We start from the raw sequence: 16,959 nt of genomic DNA on the forward strand, positions 1-16,959 counted from the left end.
CATACACACGGTACACATTGCGAGTGCTCCGAGATTATCCTGGGAGGTGCACACACAAAAAAGTGAATTCCAATGCTTTTAAATGTTACGTACTTTTAAATTTTACTGAATGATGTACAGTGAGTGATGGGACTGTGAGCAGGGGTTTCCTTCCTTTTCTCCGTCATTCCTTCTCTCCTTCCTTCCCCCCCTGTAAGGACATGCCTAAGTGTGAATCCCATTGAGGAAAGGGTGGAATTCAACCGCAAGGTTGTTCCTTGCCTGTTATGATTTCCCTTATTCCGGGGCAGCTGATGCACTTAGCAGAAGTGCAACTACCCCTTTAGGACACTCCTTCGGCTAGTGTTAGTGAAAATCTTATCAATGCCACCAAGAGTTCTTTTTCTGAGGCCTCAGGCTGGAATATTCTTTCACTCTTATTTATTACTGTCATGGAGCCATTAGCTTTTGCCATTAGAAACTATACTTATACTAAAGGTGTTACAGCCGATGTATGTGCTCCAGATTCTCATTACAGGCTGCTGACCGCTCCCTGTAAATCTCAGCTGGGAGTTATCAGCTTTCTACTTGCTGGCTCTAATTGGAAAGTTCTCTGCTATATCCAGGTACAAAATGTACTATCAGAGCTTGAATTTCTGCCCCTTATTAACATTGCCTTTGTGACTTATTTCCTCAATTCTCTTTCCATTGGCGATTTGGCTGAAATAAATTCCTTAGTTTTATATACAAAGTGAACTTACGGCAGAACACACTACAAATCATGCATCCCAGTAAACGAGAGCTCAAACGCTTTTACCATTGGAGAATATGAAAGGGTCCTTTGCTAATTAATTACCTGTGCACACCACTTTTTCACTTAATAATCTAGAAATAAATTCATGCATTTTTCATCCATTTGAAACTCATTTTTTTGTAGTTTGAAAATCCATGTGTCAAGTACACAGTAGGAAAGTTCATGAAGAGTTTGCAAGGAGCTGTGTTAGAATTTCCCGAAATCTACCTACTCTGCAGACTGTTTCTAATTTTTTGGATGTGGAAACTAAAGACTCTTGTGTAATCCAGAGGTGGCAAAGGGAACGTTTGTGACTTGATTTCATCCGTCCATCAGAAAAACATATTTCCCTGAGAGAATCCCTGTAGATTTCTCGTATGTTTAAGCTGCTGAATTTCCCAGTGCTCCACCGTCATGTCCTCCTTTAGAGGAAGGCAGCCTGGATACCATCCTCAGAAACTGTTAAATCCTCAAACGTTCCTGTTCTAGGTTCTTGCCATAGGTTAATCATGACATACTAGAAATCAGTATTACTCAGGTTCATTTTAAGTGCATACTTAGAAATAGTCACGTCTTCTACCATAACCTATTTAAATATTTAAACATTACTCCACAATGTCAATCAAATAGCACTTACTTTGACACAGCTGTGGAGGGTGTGCTGAATGTGAGTTTTTCTCTCCTTAGATTTTCATTTTTTTTTTCTATTAAAAACCGATTAAACAGTTTTCAAACACATGAACCTCAAGCTTCATGAGGCCATGAGGTAAAATGATCAAGACTGTGTAAGTTCTAATTTAAGACCTACGTAGAATTATGATAATTCCGAGAAGTTAAACGTGAATATGTCCTTTTTCCTCCAACGAGCTTATTTTCCCCAGCCTTAACGTCAAGGAACAAAAAGGGGTATCTTTGATTTAGAATATCTTCCTTATTAAAATTTGAGGTTAAATGATCACCCTCTTTTTTGCTAATGTATGGAACAAAGTGTTTCCAGGCCTTATTCTACAGAGGATTCAGACTATGTGCTTCTCTTATATTTGGTGACAAAATATGTATACAGAATAGAAATTTATAATTGGATATTGTTACTTTCAGAATTACAGGGATGCTGGACAAACCCAGCTGAAGAGACATTAGGTATGTTAAAAGGTAAACTGAGACATACGAACATTTTTAAGAATTTGGGCAAAAATTTATTGAAATTAATGTCAAACAGGAAGTGGTTAGGAACACTCCCCCAACAGGTGCTTAGGGGAAGACTTTTGCAGAGAAAAAGCAGAAGCAAACTGAGGGGATTATTGACTGGCTACAGCTTAAAGCCTTGTTGGCTGTTGGGGATTGATTTTCCTTAGTGTTTTGATTTCATAACCATGAGGCACTTACAAGCTTGGATTTCGGTTTGCTTATATAGACGTCCACAGCAATACAGCCACCACCGTCTAACGGCCTTCTTGTTTAATTAACTTAACAAGGTGGTATCCACTTGGATATATATTGTTATGAATTTGATTACACGGATTTAAGAGAGTTCAGCTCTCGTGCAGCATCAGACTCACTGTGTTAACCCAAATGTTACTCTCTGAGCACACAGACTTAATACATTACTTTTCAGATGGTATGTAAAGTATGAGAAAATAATTCCTGGTTTTGAACAGCCTAGGAAATTTTTTTCCTCTTTCCAACATGGGTCTGTGCCAGGCAAGTACCACTGACCTTTTTGTTCTTTTTTTTTTTTTTTTAATACAGAAAATTGAGACCATACTAACGGTTAGGAATAGTCAGCTTTCACCTTTTGAGAATTAGAGAAGACACTGTCACCGCGTCACACCACTCGATTGTGACTCCAATCTTTTCTGGTTTAGTAGGAAGGTTATCTTTGTTTCAGCCTCACATTATCCTTCGTAAAGGGAGCAGCTCCTGTTTTCTTTTCGTGTGCACGTTAGAAGCCAACGAAAGAGATGTATCACAAATATAATAATTTTTAAAAGTATATAAATTTAGGATACCTTGAAATATTAATCTCTGATCTGTAGTAGCCTGCATAGATGGCTAAGGCTCAAAGGACACTAACAGAATGCATTTGGGGAGAAGAGGACCTTTTTCCCCAAATACTTTGACTATAATAATCTGATATTTTTATAGTGGCTAGTCCTTTCCCAGCTCTTTGATCATCCTCTTTCTCTGTTTCCTCCCTCGTCTTTCTATCTTAACATTTCCCCTATAAATAAAAATGGATTTTGTTGTTATGGTTGTTCCTTTTTTTTTTAATTGCCTTTATTTTCCAATCTGGTGATTCTCATTTTATAAGAACTACAATTCTAGACAAAGAATTTTTTTAAATAAAGCTTTTAACAATAGTCTCTTTTCTGTTGTATTCCAATGGGTTAATATACTTTTTCTGAAAAAAAAATACAATTAATAGTCCTATGTGTCATTAAGTGCTAAGCTGTCTGCAAATAGCATGTAATTTTATTCTTTCAGTGACCTATGAGGTATTTCTGTTTTGGAAAGGAAGGAACCTTGATTTTCAGAGGTTAACTAAATTTTCCAATTTCACATAATTTATTAGCGGTTGGTCTAAGGAAAGACAGATTCTAACACTTAAATATTCTTAAATATTCTACAAGCAATTCTTGGATATCTTAGAATTAAGCATTACCTGAATATTGTCTCCAATCCATCAAGCATAAATACTGAAACCTCTCCCATAATAATCCTTTAGAAAAGAAGTTTATAGTTTTCCAGAACAGCAGACTATCACCTCTGATAGCCATGTTTGCTTATAATTAACACAGAAAACATAGTACTTGTCTGACTATCAAATTATAAGAACAGCAAAGGTTTTATTCATCTGCCCTAATGGGTTATTACATATTTCTGGACCTTTTCTATCAACACATGAGTTGCATTGTACCTTGGTTGTTGGCTTGATCTGAATTAGCTTAGTTAGTTCTCATTTCAGCACTGAATGCTGATTTGGTAGCTTACAGTCCAGTCCAGTTTTTAGCTATCATTGAGAGGTATCAACTCAGTAATACACACCTGAGCAAATTTTGTAACCCTTGCGGCTCGTGGGCTTTGACTTTGAAGCCTTTAACAAAATTTGTTGATTTTGTTTTGCAAAGAGTCCAAGTATCTCCAAGATATGATTCAGGAGTTGAAAGCTAATTTTTCATAACACATCTGTGATTCTTACCATCTTTCTTTGATTTTATCATTCCCTTTCCTGGAAATAAGTTTTTAGCTTGCTCCATTAGTTCTCATTTGCTGCAGACGGTGCATTGTTGTGTTCCTGTCTTGTCTTCCTGTTGTAATATTCTCACAGCTGTTACTGTTTATATGGAAAAAAACAAACACAAAAAAACCCCTAAAACTCCCTAAATGATACAAACTTTGTGATGGTGGGAGAGTTGAAGCCATGCTGTATACCCAAAGTGATGCAGCAAAGGCAGTGCTGCCCACAGAGAACTGTCACCATTGTCAGTGGCCCATTCTCATCCTGAGCTTGCAGTTCCCATCTCCACTTGAAACAGCATCGACAGACACTAACCCGTATTTCAGCCTTGTGCCAAATGTAAATGCTTGTAAGGAAGCTCAGGACTATTGCTAGAAACAAAGGAAACATTGGACCTATACAATTAGTAAGCAGACCAAAAGGAAATTTGTGATTTGCTCTTTGTTTTTAATGTTTGGTTTTTGGTTGGGGAGGATTTTATTATTTCAACTTATGCATTCTGTTTAAATTTTGGTGAATGTCCCTTTTTTGTCATTTGAAATAATATCTTATGTTAGCTTGAACTCAGAGAAAAACTCTTCAGAATTTAATTTTTCAAACATTGTGACTGTTCTTTTTGTTTGCTGCTAGAAATTAAATGACTGAGATTCTGAAAATAATGTAGTGCTTTCTCTAAAATAGTCTTGGATTCTATCTACCCAAATACGAAGATCTATGCCACCGTTGGCTACTCAAGCTATTTATCATGCCAAATGTTTGCAGTTGTTTAGGATTTTTTTCAATGATTTTTTTCTTTTTTATCATTTGATTGACAGGTATAATGAAAGTCATTTGCAGCCCCTATCAAAAACAAGTACTGCGACATATTAGCAACTGAAAATGCCCACCTTTCATCTTGGCAACCTGATAAGGAGCCTGATATTCTAAATGTCTTATCCAAAAAAAGAAAAAAATTAAAAAGAATATTTTGGTGCTTAGGCAAAGTCTCTTCAGGAGATTTTTAAAAGTATAATGTTAATTCATTTTAACTTAAACACAGTTTAACACAAACCCCTTCCTACACATTTGCATGCTGAGGACATCCTTTGTGAAGCCATGTAACAAGAGTTGCAAAATAAATTTGCTGTCTTAGCATTTCCTGTATGAATGCACTTTGATTTGTTTCTGTGCTTCTTACTGACCCTGGGGCCTGCAAAGCCCTTCCTTTGTCCTCTTGGCCCACTGGTTCTTTCCTGTCGTTTAAGAAGCATTGCTTTTTCTAGGATTCTGTCCCTGCCTTTACTTACCTCACTTACCTCAGGCTGGTTAGTTATCCTTTCTTAGTGTTTTCACAAAGCCATGCACATAGTTCTGTCACTTAGCACATTTATCGTCATTATTTACTTCTAGGTTTGCATCCCCTAATTAGTCAGTGAGCTCTTTGATGTTAGAGACCACATTGTGCTCATGTTTGTAGCCGTCTGACCTAACACAGGGTCTGGCGTGTAGATTATCACAGTCCGTTCGGGCAGCTATAACACAGCACCGCGGACTGGGCAGTTCATAGACAACAGGAATTTATCTTTTATGGTTCTGGAGGCTGGAAGTCTGACCAGGGGGGCAGCATGGACAGGTGAGGGTCCCTTCCAGGTCGCTGATTTCTTTTATCCTCACATGGTGGAGGAGGTGAGCTAGCTCTCTGGGGCCTCTTTCGTAAGTGCCCTAACCCCATTCCTAATCACCTGCCAAAGGCCCTGCCTGTTAATACCATCACCTTACGCATTAGGTTTTCAACACAGAATTTTGAGGACACAAACATTCAGACTAGAGTGTAGATCGTGCTCAGTATATGTCCATGAATGGATGGATTAAAGTTAAGGGTGGGATCCAATTCTTTGTGCAGAGGATAGCGCCTCAAAGAAGGTACAGTCCAGAAAGGAGAATCCAGTTCAGGGATGACTGTTTTTTCCACTGATAAGGGTTGAAGTTATGGAATATAAGAGCAACAATGAAATGGAAGTTGACTGGGGAAGAGCATGCAGATCTGGGCCAGAGAACTGAACTAACCTTGTATTAAGATTGTGATTGCGAGGACCAGCTGAGAAAGATCCTTGAATGGTTGTGAAGAATTTGGAAGGAAGGTACAGAGTAACAAATGATGAAATTTAATTGAAAATAAGTTGTTGAAACTGTTTATAATAACTGGGAAAATTCATTTTAATGCTGTAAATTATTGATGAGTTATCACTGCTGGCATGTGCTCAAACTAGATTTATGTTGGCAATTTTTAAAAGCCCTTGGATAATTTAGATGAATATAATTCACTCAAAAGATATGTTAAATATTAATAAGTGATATTACTGACCACATTAGACCTTGCTTCATGCCTTGGACTGTGCTGCATCCTTTTGTGTGCATTATTTTTAATATTTGATCCAATGCAATTGTTCACATTTTACAGATGAGGAAACAGAGGGTTAGACTCTAGTTCGTTCCACTTGTCTTTGAGCACACAATCCATTAAGTAACAGACCTGGCATTAAATCTATGCCATTTGAATTGGAAGTTTGTGCTTTGTCACACTACACTGTACTGCATCCTACAAGTCTCTGAAATATGTGTACGTTTCAGCATGAGTTTAAGTGTCATACGTAAATGCATATAAATTTGGTTATCTCTTTAAGTGATCGTTCATTCATTCATCAAACTTTCGTTGGCCCTGTAGGCACTGAGCTAGGTGCTGCATATATAGCACATTCACATGCCCTTTTGGAATTTATAGTGGAAGAGAAAGGCATTTAGAAATATAAGTAACTGTGTAATAACAATTTTGATAAATGCTACAAAGAAAAAACACAGTGCCTTTTATTAAGTAGAGTACAGAGCAGGGTTCACATGTACTTACTTTCCTGTGGACAAATGTAATTAGATGTACGCTATAGCTTACTGTAACCCAAGAAGATGCTTAAAATAGCGCTAGGTAAGTGGTACCACAACAGTGTAATCAAGCCAAACGGTTTGAAAACATTGGTCTTCCAGTAGCCTTTCCACTGCACGAAGGGAATTTTGGTGAACTGAAGAAAATTGTGACGTTATACCTAACAGGTTTTGAAAATTTACTAAATGCCATGTCTGTACTTCAGCTTTGGAAGGTGACTTTGGAACTGTCTCCACCATAATCTACATCTGTTCATAATAATAATATCCGTGAAGGTGATTGCTGCACTGCCCTTTGAGAGCAGCGTCTCTCCTGCTGCCACTCTGAGCCCGTGGGAGATTCTGAACTAGAAATAGTGAGAGTATTTGGTAAGTTTCACTATTTGGCTTCATACATTGCTAACATTTGGCATAAAATCTAAACAGCAGTAAAACAGAAGAATTTATATCATTCAGGACTTAATAAAGCTGAATGGTCAGAATAAAACAAACAACGAAAATTTTTTTAAAGGCGAACAAAGCAAAGCAAAGCAAATGTGAAACTTAACCAGATGTTAACTACAACTTAGGTCCTGGCTTTGTTGTACTTCAAAGGTTACAAAATCCTAAATTTTAGTCTCAGAAGTTACCTTAGGCCTGCATTATAATCATGTTACAAGTAACTGGTACTTTAAAGTGCAGAAGAGTCAAGGTGGATGGTCTTTTTTTTTTTTTTTTTAATTGTTTTTATTTTCTCACCAACAAATGTATGTTGTAGCTTGACTTTTTTTTCTGCCCTCCCCTTTCAAAATCTGTTCATAAACAGATGGAAAACTGGTAATTTCCTGACCATTGGAGATATTTTTGTAATTATCTGCTCATCTGAAAGGCTTAAGACTCATTTCTTAGCTGTCAGGGAGCCATGGAAATGCTTTTCATGAAATAAGGAGATGTGTGTGAAAGATGGACGTCCAGTGAGAAATCCTGTATAATTGAAACTCACCCATCAACTCTAGATACTGTGAGCTTCCCTGTGATACCCTTTCTTGGGAGTGCCTCATCCTGTCAGTACTTCTCAGTATCCTCTCCTTCGTCTCTCTCTTCCTCTCACAGAAAAGGGCTTCTTAAGTTGGGTCTTGAGGAATAAGTAGGAGCTTTGTTAATAGGAAAGTGGGGAGAGGATTCCTTGGTAGGCATTGACACCTACTAAGGCAGTAAAGACGCACGTGTGAAATAGCTTGGGATGAGCTGAAAACTGAATTTAATTCAGTGCTGTTAGAACGTTTAGTGCAAGGGAAGATTGACAGTCAAGGAGGATGAAGGGGAAAGGGTTACATCCAATGGGAAAGCCATCCCAGGTGACGAAGAACTTACCACAGGCGGATGGAGGCCTGTTTGGTGACCAGGGCTTACATCCACCACCAGGGCAGGACGGAGTGCATGAAGGACTGACAGAGATGCAGAAATGCACACAGGTGAGAACAAGACGTGAGATTTTTTCATGTCTGGCCTGATGGTTTTCACTTTCTTTGTGAACAGGAAGCCTGGTCAACCACAGGTGATGACAGGGTGGTTAGGAAACTTGGGGGGGACGACGTTTAGAACTGTGTTGGAAAGGAGAGGGAGATCCCAGAGATGTGAGTAAGCTTACTGGAGAGGCACTGAGAGCCTTGCTGAAGTTGAAATCTATGAATGAACCTTGGCATCAATCTGTGCGGTTAACCCATTTTTTTTAAGGCTCTACTTAGTTCTCTCACTGCAGGGCCATCTTAAGTTTGGAATTTTCAGACTCCTTCTTGCAGGAAGACAGAGGTGTGAGTGACTTGAGAACACTGGTAATCACAGGTGATGTTAATATTTACTGAGTACTTAACGTGCTAGGAATTGTGCTTAGTACATTATTACATTGCCACTTTTATTCCCTTCTTTCCTAGGAAATAGACGTATTATTCCCATTGTTAAGAAACAAACTAAGAAACTTAGGTAATTTTCCCCGAGATGCTTTACCAATAAGTAGCAGAACTGGGATTTGAATGATGATCAGCTTTGCAGCTGAGTAGATACCGGGGTTAGAAAAGGACTGACAGTTTGGGGGAAGATGTAAGTGCCAAAGCAGTGGGAGATTTCAAGAAGATTCCAGAACAGGATTGATGGAAATGACATTTTTAATGTTGCATAAAAGATGGGACACTAATGGGGAAGTAGAATGTCAAGGTTGAAGACGCCGGTGGTAGAGGCACTCAAAGTGGCCATGAGCTTCAAGTTGGAAGTGAGTTACTGAAATGAGAGTGTAAGTGGAGGTGGTGAACTTTCTGGCTAGGTTATTGATCACAGTGCATGGGTATTGATCATGAATATTGATTATGGTGGGAACGTTGTAGTGAAGAGAAATGGATTTTGAAGAAATGATCTGAAGGCTGGTAGATTCTAGTTTTCTGGGTATTACAGTGTGGAGATATGAACTTAAATGAAGAAAGGTTTCTTTGTATGAGCTGAAAAAGTAATGATAATCAGACATAGAATGGAACTAGGATTATGCCGAGCCTCTGTTCGGGGCCTAAAGATAGGGAATTAACATCTAGGTTAGAAATTAGAAAATCTGTTTATTTAAAAAAAAAAAAAAGGGAGCTCTATAGGATGCAGTGAGAAATAGTGGGAAGGACACCCGAGGGGTGTGGTAAGGTGGAGAGTAGGAACCAAGTGGAAAACACTTACAGTGCTAAAACTGGATGAATTTTCTGAGAAAATCCATTGGTGATACTGTGTCTCTTTTATTTTCCATGAGCCGTCTTTCTTTTTCACACATTGTGGAACAAGCAAATCTACAGACCTCATTTAAGTTTCTTAATTTGTGTTGCAGTTATCAGCGTGCTTAGGTAAGACCGTGTTGTTTTCACACATCACATAGTCCAACCATTCATGAAAGCAAGCATTCAGGTTCTTGTCGTGCAAGATAAACTGTCTAACTGCATGGAAGTTGTGGAAAGAGTGAGCAAAACTGAGGCTGGAATATTGGCTCCTGAAAACTCGGCTTCTCCAAGCCTAGAGTTCCCTGTCCTATAAAATGGGGTTTGCTGGTAGTATCAGCGAGTAACTGAGAGGATTTCAGCAGCCCGTTTAACTTTTAGACACTGCTATCAGAGTCTATATTCACATGGAACAAAAATCCGTCTCTCTGTAGTTTTCGAACCCATTTGCTGTATTTCAGCTTCCTAAAATTACGTTAGGAAGCTAAAAAATCACCTTAAAACCAAGCTTCACGCTGAGTTTAATTTTTGGTGTTTATGCAGCAATCTGGGCTTTGACAATTCAATAATAACCATGGTTTATTGTCCCCAAAGATAACTGTTGAACATCCAGCATACACTAGGCAATGCTAAGTGGGACCCCCCCCCCCAGCTGAAAGCAGTCATTGGAGGAGTCCCATGTACCCCAGGACCCATCTACTTTCGTGTCCCTGCTGTGCTCAGGCGCAGGCTGGGGGAAGACTGTGGGAAGTGTGGCTTCTGTGCAAATCCAACAATGGGTTTTAAAGCTCAGCCGCTGGGGCCCTTGGTCACTTACACTCCATCTGGTTGGGGTTCTTGGAGGCACGTTGTTAAGAACACCACACCGTATTTGTCCACCCTAATCACATGTAGAAGTAATGTTGCCACACTTTGTTTCATAGGATAAAAGATAAATGTAAATGTGGCTGTTGGGAAGACTACAGCTAATGGAGGCTCCTATACGTTTTGCTACTTTCACGTTTCCCCCTGCCGGCTTCCCCCAGGACCCCCTCCACCTGCATCGTGGAAACACGGTACACTAAGGCTGATGACACACACACGCACACACAAGACAGGCTGATTAAGACGTGCTTTTGCAACGTGTTTGGCTTTCTCCCTCTTCATGGTTAGTTTTCGGCACAATACTAAATAAATCATATTTATTTTCAATACCACTTTCTTTTCATCTTTGACTTCCTCAGTTAGAAGGGCAGACGATTTACATCGCCATAACGAAGATGTCTGAACAAGGATTGTGCATTCAGTAGCTGCAAGCACAGATTTCTGTCCTCCTGTTTTCTCATGTTTATCCTAAGATGGTTTAAGTCCTTTCCTTAGATGTCACTTATGCAATTTTGTTGTATTTGTTCATACATTACTTATTCAGGGGTGCAGCGGGGTTTCTTGTATTCAGGCGTGAACATGGGTGCATGCAGCAGCTGTAATGAGTGTTTCTGTGGTTTTATGCAGCAAGGCTTTGGAGAATCTGCCTCCTTTGACTTTCAAAGATCACCTTTGGTGGTTGTGTAAACGTAAAACAGTGGATTTGTTTTTGGATGTCGAAGAGTGTGACGTGGTGTCTCATGCTTGTCATTTAACAGCAGATGGAATGTTACTCTAGCTTTGCCCTAACGCCCTCACATTCTTCAGCCTTGGGTCAGTCAGCCACTTCTCAGCTGATGTGATTGTGCATTTTCTCCTTGATCGTTAATCACCCGCTTTAAGTTCTCCTTTTGTAGTGCTTGCTAGTTGCTTCCAAAACAAACATGCTTCCTGCACTTGAGAGGAGAGGAAAGGAGAAAGAGATTTAAAAGAAAATAATAGGTGGGTTCTCAGTTATTTTTGTCTTTATTACTGATGCTAACTGCTGTCATAAAGTAGGGGCTTATGATTGACGTATTAATGAATAATTCATTCATGGAACTTTTTCTTAAGCCCTAATGAACACTGAATATTTACAGACATGATTGGATGATGCTGTCAAGTTAAAGGGAAAAACTCTCCCAGAAGAGTAGGTTTATCTGCTGTTTCTTCTGAAAAGTTGAGTGTGGGTTTATATAGTATTAAATATTCTTTTTAGCTCTACTGTGTTTTCTAAAACAGTTCCTTATTTTTGGAGGACTTTTCGTTCATTTTGTCAAATATATCAATAAAATTCTCTGGTTTAGCTGATACAATTTTTCATTTTTATCACTCAGTAGGTAATAACCAACTATGTGTAAACATGAATAATATGTCCCTCCTCTACACCACACATTCTTAGCCCCTTTAATAAACACCTTTATGAAAATATATTTTATTTATGTCTTAATTAAAATTAGTGCATGAGTTTAAAAAGATCAAGAACTCCAGGTAATGCATTTTACTTGCAACTAAAATTCGTTAAGTCTGTTAAGTCTGAGATGACCAAACACTGAACACAGAACTTTATGACACTGTGGAATATTAAAATAAATAGCTGCTCATTCTTTCTAAGAAATATACCCATTTAAATGATCTAAATAGTAACTTGTGAAATTAACAGAATTAAAAATATCATATTTTTTTCTACCTGATAATTGGGTAAGAGATTGGATGTTAGCATAACCTTTCAGGGGTCTTTGTGCTGATTTTCAGTATAATGGATCAAGGAATTTCTTTTAGCTTCTGGACTTTTCTAGAAGCACGCCTAAGCTTTTGGCAGTGGTTTTATAGTAAGAGAGCTACAATACAAGTTATTTTTTTCAATAAGTAAAAGCCCTTGTGAAACTTATCTGTGATTTAGACGTGCGTGTTTCAGAAGGTCACACAGGCTAGCTTTTGTACAAGATGAAGGTTACCCAGAAGGTCAAAAGGCATGCCAAAACAAACAGAAAGCATTTTACTTCATTTTAACAACTTCTTTTTTTAAAAAAAAATTTTATTTAATGGATATGATCATAACTGTCAAATTAGTCCTTTTTTAAAAAACATATCAGCTCTCAAACACATAGCTTTTAAGGTGTCTTTGTTTCTGTTACAAAAATAATATTAGGAGTCTAGGATTAGCAGATATAAACTACTACATATAAAATAGATAAGCAAGAGGAATTTACTGCATAGCACAGGGAACTATATTCAATATCTTGTAATAACTTATAATGGACAAATATCTGAGAAAAAATATATACCTGAATCACTTTGCTGTACACCTGAAAACTAACACAGTATTGTAAATCAACTGTATTTCAATTAAACAAAATAATAATAGTAAAGGTGCACACTGAAACAAATGAGAAAACTCTTGCTGCTCCATTTCTGCATAACAAAATGCTGTAAATTAAAATTAATTCTGATATTCTGATGTTCTAGAGTAAAATCTGGGATTTTCTAAATTCAAGTTGTTAAAATAAGTTTATTGTTAAGATACAAAGAAAAGGGAAAAAAACTTCCTTATCTCATAATTCTCAAATTTAGTAACATTATTTTATCTCACATGAGAATCAAAATAAGAGAGACATTGCTTTTTAGGCATGGAGTTAAGGAATGTAATTATGCAGATAGAGTGGATTATAACAAAAATACCGGTATATCATCGTGTCTATAAATGAAATAAATTCATAATTATGTAGTTCAGTGGTGGTCACTGAAGCAAGAAATTAACTTAATTGTAGTAAGATGTTATGTCCTTAGACATGTTAACTTTATCATATAACTTTTACTTATTGTGGTATAATTCCAGTAATTTTGTAAAATATATTGTAGTGCTGATTCTGAATTCAGAAGAATTTGTCACTACAGGGAAGTTCTTTGCATGTGCAATTGACCAGTTTCCATGGGATATTTACTAAATGAGACAGTTATGTGTCCATAGTTAGTCTGCTTATTATAGTCTTGGAACTTCCACAGTCAGCATATTGCCTGCCAGGCTAAAATTCCTTCCATTTTAGATGACAATGTCAAAGTTCTCTGGTCATGCCAGGTAACACTGCAGGTCCTATCTCAATGACATTGTGTTACCTCCATTCTTTCCTCTTAGTCTTTGCTCCTGTGAACCATATTTAAATAATCTTTGCACTGCACTCTGCTACTGAAAACAATCTGATTTTTTTTGGATCATATCCAAGAGTTTATTAATTACATTGGTTTAATAATAAGACAAACGGGACTTATGTAGTCAAGTAAATCTTGTATTTTTAAAGTCAGGAATCAGCAAGGATCTAATATTTATTCATCTATACAAACTAATATTTTTCACTGTCTCAAGTAGCAGAAATAATAATTCTTGTAATTATTGTATTCTTCTTTTTCTTCTTCTTATTTTGTTGCCAGACACTAGGCTAGCATTCTACAAGTATTAACCGACTTCAGTTTTTTAAATTAATAAATTTAATGTAAATAGAGTTTTAATGTATTTTTGTAAAAATTTCAAGTTACTGCTTTATGAACGTTCATATACATACACACATTTATTCATTATCCTACCAACGGTGGAAGAAAAAGTCTCCTGAAAGTTAAAGACAAGTAATTGTTTTGAAGTCCCAAATACATTGGACTGAAGTGACTTTCTCTGATGTTTCTGTAGGCACTCCTGTGCACTTCAGAAAGTATGATTTAGGACAGAAAATGTAAGGGCAGGCACGAAGAAAAGCAGGTACCATAGTGAGCACGGGTTAGTGGTGATGTGAAGTGATTTAACTAAACAATCTGCCCATATCGAAAGAGGGTCTTGAAATAAAACCTTGGAGCTTTAGCAAAGGCTGACAGCAGTTTTAGCCAGTGCAGTAAAGCTATGTGCTATCCAGAGATGGAGCTGGATTTAGATACCTTTTTTTTTTTTTTTTTTTTTTGGCATTCATCTCAGTACTTAGGTGGTTACTCTCGTCTCTGATTCTTTTAGGAGTCAATCTTAAGATGTGATGCTTTCCTGTGAAACCTCAGACACGGGAATCTTGGAAACCAAAGGACCGGAGGACTCTGCCAACAGAGCTGCCGTGTAAGTGCCCTCGGTGTGTAATACGGTTTCTTCTGTCTGCTCACTCCAAGTCATGCCGCTTGTGGCATTAGTGGATCTTAATGTGAATGGGAATATTGGCTTGTCTGGTGTTAAAATCCGTTTTCAAAAATAGAACAGACTTTTAAAGTTGGCCGTTCTGGCCTTTAGTCCTTCTGTGACTCCACCTTCTGTGTGATCTTGGGCAAGAGAGTAAGCTCCAGTTTCTCTGTGTATAAAATAGAGCTGAACATAAGTCCTTCCTTTATAGATAGTAAAAGATAAATTTCAGTAATAACAACCGAATTATGTTATTATTACTTGTATGAATGTTGGTTTTAAAATAAACGTGGAGGCTGTAGTAATAGACTTTTATTCTTTATCTTTGTCATTTGCACCCTTTTAAAAATCATTATATTTTGACCAAAAATGCTTGTATTGGGACTTCTCGTGTTCAAACTTTATTTGTAGTACTCATAAGAATCTAATTTGATCCTCAATAGAATCCTGGTGTCAAGCAGGTCGGGGGTTATTGCCCCCACCGTCCAGATGAGACGGTCAGTGCTCAGCGCCGTCAGCGCCTTGCTCAAGACTGCGTCACCAGTGAGAAAGGGACTTGGAAGTCAGATGTCCTTATAACCAGTCCATGCTCTTGTCAGAAACTATATTTAATTGGCCACATTTCCTTTTTGTATTTGGATTGCTACGTATTTTAATTATAAGAGTAGAGTGATGAATTTACCAAGGTGTATTGCGCATTTGTCCGGTACACTGCCTAGACCGACTGCATGGTTATGTTCTGTCTTTAATCTCAAGTTCATGTACACAGCTTGGTGTGTCCAGGAAGGCAGACTGATGGCTCCCCACATCCCAGTCCCTTCACCCTGCGAGTGTTAGGTTGCGCGGCGAGGGAGAATTGAGGGTGCTCTTCAAACGACCTTGTGATCATCCTTCTGCTTGTGTCTGTGGGCCCAGTATAATCACCAGGGACCTGATGAATGAGGGAGAAGTGGAAACCTGAAAAGGATTCAGCCCGACTGAGGGGTTGGAAGATGGAGGTTGCAGCCACAAGTCAGGTTACGTGGGTGACTTTTAGGAGCTGGAAAAGGCAAGGAAACAGATTCTTCCCTTGGCCTCCCACTGACACCTTGATTTTAGCCTGGTGAGATTAATTTCTGACCTTGACCTCCAGAACTGTAAGATAATAAATTTGCGTTGTTTTAAGCCACTAAGTTCGTGGTAGTTTACTACAACAACACGACTGACACTGAGATTAGGGGAAGCTTGAGAATAGAGTGGTTTGTGCCAGGGTGAAATGAGGTCAGTTCTCGGGGGTTTGCCCCTTTGAGGTGTTCATTTTTGTCCCATGCTAAGCACATGATGGTCGAGGTAGGTTGTAATCTGTTCAGTGGTTCCTTTTGGGTACATGGTGTACTAAGGGAACTGACTTATCCCTGCCTATTCTTTGTCAGTTAAGAGCACAGACTGTGGATCCTGAGCATGTGGGTTCACATCCTGGCTCTGCCCTGATTCTTACTACAGGCATACCTTGTTTTATTGTGCTTCACTTTATTGAGATTCTCAGACATTTCATGTTTTTACAACGTGAAGGTTTGTGCAACCCTGCATTGAGCAAGTCTATGGCACCATTTTTCCAACAGCATTTGTTCACTTTGTGATTCTGTCACATATTGGTAATTCTTCCAATATTTCAAACCCTCCACCAGTGGAAAGATTACAGCTCAGCTGATTCTTAGAAGGTTTTAGCAATAAAATGATGCCAAGAGAGTCACGTCCACACAGGGAAATCAGAGACCAATGGGATGATTTAAGTGAGTAATGTTTATGTAACATCATTGGGAGAACTAAGAAAATGGTAACTCACATCATTCCCTGTGTTCGATGTTTCCAGTAACTCCAGTTGAGAAAAGCTGCCACAGATTATAATTTCCCCCTTTGTTTGTTGTTATCTCTCAAAGAATTGAGAGAGGTGAAGGCACGGACTGCACACATATGGCCATGGAGTGTGAGTGCTGGAAAGCGTCAGTGAGGGGTTATTGGTCTCGCAGTGTGCCATGGCCTGAGCTTGTATGAACTGTCCAAATTTGACAAAGATATTCAGGCTTTGTTCAGGTAAAGAAATTGGATGCTGGTGTAACAATTGGAAAGCCACTAAATTTATTGCAATAAAATGGTGCCTATGGGAAAGAAGGGAAGGAGATGGATTTGAGTCCTTGTGGAAGCAGAACCTACTAGGATTGGTAATTTGATTAGTTGGTGAGGAAGGGGAGATGTCATTGCTGACTCTGAGCTTGAGCTGAATCACTGGCAAATG

General features: G+C 38.3%; 1 protein-coding gene across 8 annotated transcripts in view; it reads left to right on the forward strand.

The window, feature by feature from the left end:
- The window catches only part of SLC16A7 (solute carrier family 16 member 7), a 141,943-nt gene that overhangs the window by 31,674 nt on the left and 93,310 nt on the right, over positions 1–16,959 (forward strand). For 6 of the 8 annotated variants that reach the window (XM_032493253.1, XM_032493256.1, XM_032493252.1 and 3 more), the window contains one exon: positions 14,532–14,627. The gene's annotated coding sequence lies outside the window, so the exon portion shown is untranslated. Of the gene's footprint in view, positions 1–11,271; positions 11,498–14,531; positions 14,641–16,959 lie in introns of those variants that run through there. The other 2 variants (XM_014567247.2, XM_032493257.1) reach the window with 2 other exon arrangements.

Source organism: Camelus ferus, chromosome 12, assembly GCF_009834535.1.
Source record: "Camelus ferus isolate YT-003-E chromosome 12, BCGSAC_Cfer_1.0, whole genome shotgun sequence".
Taxonomy (NCBI): Eukaryota; Metazoa; Chordata; class Mammalia; order Artiodactyla; family Camelidae; genus Camelus; species Camelus ferus.